This window comes from Triticum urartu, chromosome 3A (assembly GCF_056163025.1).
Source record: "Triticum urartu cultivar PI428250 chromosome 3A, HENAU_Tu73, whole genome shotgun sequence".
Taxonomy (NCBI): domain Eukaryota; kingdom Viridiplantae; phylum Streptophyta; class Magnoliopsida; order Poales; family Poaceae; genus Triticum; species Triticum urartu.
The window spans coordinates 636,011,722-636,019,385 of NC_141875.1; positions in this window are offsets into that span (position 1 = coordinate 636,011,722).

Genomic DNA, 7,664 nt, shown 5'->3' on the forward strand with positions numbered 1-7,664 from the left:
AGCTAGTCAGATTGCCCCATTACGGGTGTGTTACGCCAGAAAGTTCCTCAATCCTGTGCCTGTTCCCGAGCGAGTCAGTCCCATTTCGATGACGAACGACACGATGTGTGCCTCCATAGAGCTTCCCATTTGACATTTCTCCATCGCGAGAGATTCTCTCCAGCCACAGGTTCCCCAGTGGTACGTCCGGGGTCGGTTCAATCAGTGCGTTATCAGTCCAGTACCATTAGCTCTCCAAGGGTCGCAATCCATTCTTTCCGGGCAAGCCAGTTCAGTTCCTTTCTGGTAGCAAGAGATCCCATATCAGATTAAGTAAAGGGATTACCTAGCTAGCGCATATCGAAGAGTTGGAGACTTCCTGCCACTATAGAAAAAGCCGTTGATGGATCAATTTCTGTAGGTGGGTCTCAACTCGGATCGAGACATTCGGATTTGCCGATGAAGAGTACTGCCTTGGAGGGGTAGGGGTTGTAGGGGAAGAACCAACCTTTTGTAGGTAGCAAAACATCTCACTCAGTAACTAAATTAGAGTTCGATCTTTTACGTTTGTGTTGTCTTTTTGCATTTTTGTTTCGATCCGACATCAGATCTGAGTTATTGTTCACTGACTATATCTTAGACCATTGCGATCTCTTTCTTTCACTTGGTTTTTCTTCCTTCCCTTCGGTACTCCTTAACTCGGAGATACTCCTTCGGTACTACTTGGCTACTACTTGAACAGATGGGTTTAGTCCCTTCCTTCGGGCAACGTTTTCTCCGGGTACCACCGGCTTACCACCGGGTTGAAAGAAATCCCTTACTATTAGGACATAGTGTTCGGTACGACTTAAGGCTACTGGATTGACTTTCTTTAATGTTGCATCTGCTTTCAACTATTTCATAGCCTCCCGTCCCGAGCAAACGTCGAGAGCAGGGGCCAAAAAGTAAAATCCATAGAGTTGGGGACTAAAGAGACTCTTTTTTTACAGCCAACCATGAAGAGAAGAGAGTCTCAGAGTAGATTCGGTAATGTTGAGTCGATCTAGTATGGAAAATTCCTCGCTGTGCGCTCGCCTTTTGCCTGCTTCTGCTTCATCTGCAGATCGGATTCCTTCCCCAGAGTTCTTACTTATAGGCTTTATAGCCAAGCAATAGAATAGCTGCTTCTTCTAAAGCGGATTAGAGTGCGACGACCAAAGCTACGGAGCGGCCTCTACCGCTTTCCCTACTGTTCTGGTTGAACTAGGGCTTTGGCTGAGCGACCACCTTCTTCCAGTATTCTTAGCTTACTGTCTGCTTCCTGCCTGATCGGTGCTGACTGACTGTTCTTGCTTGTCTTGGGCCTGCTCTAGTTTTGGTGCTGCTAACTAAGGGTCGAATTTCGTGACTTGATGAAGAGGAAGCCGAGTATCTTTGGTCTTGAAGAGTCAGGCCAATCCAACCGCTTGCTCCTGCCCAACTCAGTCTCAGTCGTACCATAATGCGCCTGGACTCAACACTTTTCTTGCTCCAAGACCACCCTCTAGCCCTCATGTAAAATAGATGACAGAATTGTAAACAATCATAGAATGATTTAAGCTGAGGAACATAGAGGTCTCTCCCACAATTTTTGTCATATACCTCTGGAATAGTGTTGAAATCACACGCCACTAAGCAGTTTTTTAAACCAAGTGGTTTATCTTAGTGTGCTAGCCGCTGCTTCATTTCGTATAGCGATAACGCTTTCTCTTTCTTAGCGCTCCACCCCGCGGAGAACTCTGGTTGCGCTTTGGTTGGCTTTCTCTTTTTTTCGATTTTCTCTGACTTGACTCAGCTTGACCTACTTGACTCAGCGGTTAGAGTATCGCTTTCATACGGCGAGAGTCATTGGTTCAAATCCAATAGTAGGAAAAGCCGGCCGAAACCCCCGCTTTTGCCAGCATGACAGCAAGCACAGACTGGCATCAAGGAGTAGAATGACCAAAGCATCGGTTGCTTCCACTTGTTTGTTGCCTTCTTCGACCGACAGACAAGGTACCCCCCTCTTTTTCTCTTGCGAACCTACGTTGAGCTTGGGACAACCCGCGACTGGCATAGGATATTTCAAAAGCGCCAGGATCCATCCTTCTTACGAACCAAGAGCACTGGAGAAGCGAAGGGGCTCGTGCTGCGACGAATAATGCCATTGTTCATCATCTCACAGATTTGCTTCTCAATCTCTGTTTTCTGGTGGGGTGCATATCTATATGGCCGGACATTGACTGGCACTGCACCTGGCACCAACGGAATTTGGTGGTCACAGGCACGACGAGGGGGTAATTCCTTTGGCTCCCGGAACAAAGCATCAAACTCCTGTAGCAGTTCTTGAACAGCTGGAGGTGTCTGCTCTGCAGGATCAGCATCCAGAGTAATTGCTTGCAGATCATGCTCCTGGTGAATCTGACGCACTTGCACACACTGGCTAACAGCACCCCGTTTCCGCAATCCTTGCAGCTTACGGACAGAGATTGGACGGCAGGAAGGATTATCTTGAATGCCATTGAGAGTGATGCGGCGCCCTTTGTGCGTGAATTTCATACGACGATGACGCCAATGTACCCACATCGGGCTATGGTCTTCGAACCGCTCTTGCCCTCCCCTTTCACTTCCATAGTGGTCTTCTTTGGCCGGCCCACTCATTTCACTCTCAAGCTCTCTGAGAAGAGAGAATCCGATTCAAGATGTTTCGAATTCAGCCTTTCCTTCATGTTCGTGCTTTAAGTCAGTTCGTACTTTTCAGTATATAAGAGAATGACTGAACTCGCGTTGAAAGCTACTAAACAACGGCTGACAGAGACTCATAAGAGGGAGAGCGGTAGCAAAAATGAGATCTTTCGTCTAGACAGAAGAGAGATCCTTTCCTTCCTTTCTATAGGAAATGACTGATGTTGCTAAGTCACCTTCCGCTGCTCTTGCGTCATCCCTTTTCCAATTCTTTTTGTATGGCTCGGTTGCATCCGATTGATCGATCCCTAGTCACTGATTACATGCATGAGTTCTTTGATTCACTACTGACTTCTTCTGTGGAGCCAAGTTCGCCGACTGAGACTACTTGAAAAGAATTTTCGACCAACCGATCTCACGACGATGAGTCACCCACATACTTAACAAAAAATGCAAATAGAAGAGCAAGTAAATCAAGCTCAATTACAACTCACTCTGATCAAATAGCACTCAGGTATAGGATTTCCAGCGGAAAGGTAGCCTTGCTCGCTTCTTTACCCTTGTACGCACAAATCTAGCTCATAGCAGCACTTTCGAGTTCGGTTACTTAAGTACAGAGATTGGAACAACTTAGCGCGGGAAGTCCCATATCTTGTCTTAGCCTCGCCTCACCTATTTCCTCATAACGAGATCAGAATGAAATAGAATGGAATCTCAAGTCTTAGCTAGATCAGGGCTACCACGTTCCCTCAGACGAAAAAGAAAAGAATACTAGACCTGTTGGACTCGCAAAGTAGGATCAGGCTTTTTCTACTAGAAACAGAGGAGAGCGAAAACTAAGTCAAAGGGGGAAGAGCTGTTTATGAGCATTTTAAGGCCGGTTGACAACATCCAATGTCTCCCACGAGGGTGCCTGAAACTCCAGTTTTTCTAGGCAGAGGTAGGTATATATATATTTAACACATTTTAGTTTGTAGGAAGATTCCCCGCTCTGAAATTTTTTCTATTTGGAGCTTCTTCCAAAGAGGTTGGGATTCTAGTTTCAATTGGATGTGTCCCGGTAAGATCGTTAACGACTGATATACTGCCTGAGACAGGGCATGCTCTCCCCTCTGCGTATCGAGAGAAAGAAACAACTTCCTGATTCCAGTTTCTTTCATTTATACCTACGATATCCACGCTAAAGATGAAAACTTTTGCAGTTCATATCAGCCTGAATGAGGAAGTAGAGTCAGTTTCGTCCATAAACTGGGCCGAAGATCTGACAGAGGTTGACTTGCTGGCTTGTGAGTTGCCAGCTCCGTAGTTGATTGCTAACCATAGGATAGTGACAGCCAATATTCCTATTCCTGCTTGTGTGCTTGTTTGCTATTCTTCCTGTTCCTGTTACGAGACGACCTCGGCTCAAGCTGACCCCACACCGAAAGTCGTCAAGCAGTCTTGGGCTCCATCAATCAGTGAGGAGGAAACCAAAACCTGTTGGAGTTCCCCGCCATCACCTCGCCTAGATCCGGGGGTTCATACCCTCCTGTAGCAGAGATGTAAGTCGCAAAGGCTACTTGCCTGCCGAGGGGGGAGAACTACCTAGTATCAAATTCACAAAGCAGCACATTTAGTAGTTGACATCTTTCTTTCTCGTTTTCATCGGAAAGGAGAGTTTTCACGTTAAGCAAGAAGAGCTACGAGTTGGAGGGCTATTTCACCGACCGTCACTTCTCCTTTGTATCTGCCGAAGACGCAAGTAGCCCAACGACAGGCTTGTGTGGAGTTGAATGACAACACGCAGAGGTCTTTTGGCGAAACTGGGGGCTCTTTGTCTAAAGGAAGGGCAAAGTCAACAGGCCAATCCCAGTTTCAGAATTGGAAGAAGCAGTAGGAGGTTCACCATCAGAAAGGCATGGGACAACAAACTCTCTTAAAGCTTTCTTCGAATAAGTCTTTCGCTTGACTTGGCTCAACGGCTTTAGTTCAGTAAATGCTTTCGTATGAAGCTTGAGTCAAGTCTAGTCTCATGCAGTGAAGATCGTCAAGCAATCATTGCTCGTCTCTCCGAAACCTATTGATAAGGAACGCGTTCAAGTGTATGGAATAATCAAACCTTTCACGTATTTGTTAACATAGCGTTGGACGATTGATTCCTCTCTTTCTCCATGGCCTGCTTCCCATAACTGGCCTTACTAAAACTTACGAAATGCTAATTTGACCTAAATTTCCGGTTAACTGCTGACTTTCTTTGCTAGCTCACCCGAAACTCTGTCTTCAGGAGGAAAGCTTGCTTGAGTACCTTACTTGAAAACAAACCGCTTGAGCTGTAACCGAAACAGAAAGGTTTAATGAGCCGCTGCTTGCTCTCTAACTGCTCTTACCGCTTCTTCTTCTTGACCTCTGCTCACTGCTGCCAATGCTGTGACTGCCGCCCCTATCTCTAAAGCTGCGGATTACAGCTCCTGATTCAAGCAGTTTTTTTTCTGAAGTATGAGTCTTGTTTGTGACATTCAATTCCAGAATGAACATTCAAAGGAAAAGTAGTATGGGACGCTGCTTGCTATTACTGACTGCGGCTGCCGACCGAAGAACTGAAGATCTTCAATCTATGTTTGAGTGCTCTTGCGAAAGAAAATAATTTCGAATGAAAAAATGACTTCAAAAATAGGATAGGATCGCGGATTCCATATATTTTTATAGAAAGAAAGATACTGTACTCCGCATCTTTACACCGAATCCTTAAAAGCCATTTAATGCCTTCTTGCCTGCCTTCAGTTCATGCCTTCAGGCCGGCCTGCTCTTGCCTATGAATGAGATGCCTACTTCCCATTAAGTCAAAATACCTCATAGACATACATATTTTTAAGAATACTTAGTTAGTTAAAGAGAAAGATGGCTTTTGACAATTTTTTTAGTCCCCTCGTTCCCGAGCAAGAAAACGGATGCGCTAACGCGCAACGGCTTTCGCGCTAGTTGCTCAATCCGTTGCTTGTTCGGAAGAATCCGCAAATGAATATTCTTTATTTCCTCTCGGACAGGCCCTCTTTTTTCATTCGAATGTACATCTTTTTCGGTAATGATCATCTACAACTGAAAGACTGACGTCTTCCTCTACTCGATCCTTAGTTATACAATCTCCCTCCACCTCAATTTTTATGATCCTCATAGCCTTTTTTATTCGCGTCCTCCCCCTGGATCTATTCCTGCCGCGTCCACGTCCTCTGCCTCCAGCAACTAGAGCTGCATCATCTTGTTCATTATTGAGAATAGGCCTCTTCTCACACCGTACCAGTTCTTTTTGCAGTTGAATCTTCCCGTTCTGGCTTATTGAGTGTATAGATTCTTTTTGAAATGCAATCTATTCCCACGTCACTCTTCTCATAACATATCCTGTTCTCCTCACTTTGATTCTGGATTCACCGGTTGATTTAAGACGGGGTTCTATGCTTTCTAGCCCCATTTGACAAAAGTGAGCTTCCCCTATCTCTTTTGTAGGAATCAGATAGCAATGCTCATTCGTGAATAGCATTTCATGCTTCCGCTACTTCGTCGGAGAGATCCATGGAAACTCAAAAAAGAAAAGCGGACGGCATTGTTCATACGATAGCCGGAAAAGTAAGTTCTCCCGCCGGCTATTCAAAAAAGAAAGACTTACTTATTCATAAACTTCCTTTTATCGAGCATAATAGCTCTTATATGCTTGTACAGAGGAGTATAAAACAATGTATATATATATATAGGTGTTTAGTATCCTACAAAAACATTAACATCCAAAGCACCGTAAGCTTGCTTTCTCTCCCGCTGACAGACAAAGAAAAGGTTTTTTTAGACTTTTCTATGGTAGGCCTACGCTAGTGGAATATCTTTTTTGTTTGTATTCTAGCTTAGCTCTCTCTATTCTTTGCTTAAGCTATCGTGTCGTGTAGATGGATGGCATCTCCCTATTCCCACATCCCCGGATATGATTAATGCATGGAAGCTAAGGAATTGGGTCATTCTTCAGCCCAAGATGCAAGCATTTGGACTCCATCCGAATATGGCAGTTGAACTCTTATAATAGGCTTGGCTCTGGAAAATGGGCTTATCTTGGGCAAAAAAACGCAAATAAAGAAGAGCTTCTTGTTTCCAAGCGGAACTCGAATGGGCTGCTAGCAGATTTGTTGGGGATGGCAAGTTAACACCGTGGGTAGGCTTGCCTTTCACTCGCTCTGGCACATTTTGGCGGAACGTCAACGTTATATATAGTGGAATTCTAGAGGTAAGTTAATGTTTTCAAAAATCCAAATGGAAAAGGATTTGCAAAAATATGCAGATTAGAAGCTAGTATCTCCAGTTTTATGAGAGAAAGAAGAGGAAGAATCGGCGAACATCCTAAAAAATGGTACTTTTGTCTCAATCCGATCAAAAACAAACATATTCTATTGTGTGTTGACCACCGGGAAACGAATGGATTAAGATGAAGACGGACGGTTCAATTAGCGAGCATGGGAAGGCTTGTGGAGGTTTAGCAATAAAAAGGGGATATATGCGTTCTCTCAAGCAGTTAAGAACAAGACCATACTCGAAGTCGAGCTCTTTTGCATCTGAACATGTATTCAAATAGCAGCTGAAAAGGAGTGTCAGAGGATTTGGATTGATTCGGATTCCCTAACGTAAGACATGGTCTACTCTCAAGATCCCAAAGTCCGCAGCTAAGGAAAGCCCCTTCTTCATAAGATCAAGAAAGTACGAGCGTCTTTCGAAGATTGGAAAATCTCCCATACTTGGAGAGAAGCAAACCAACCGGCCGATTTGCAATTGACTATGCTTAGTAGTTGACATCTTTGGTCTTCACATTTTCCCTTCCATTTTGTAAAGTTAGCAGAAGAGGATAGATCCGGTAAATTGACGAATGTCAATCTTCATTTTTGTAGATTAATACACTGGTAGGGGTCGATCAGGCAAATCCCAAAGCTGACCCCCGAACAGCTGCCGGACTGCTCTACTGATCTTCTCTCTCTTCAGAAAAACGGAACCTT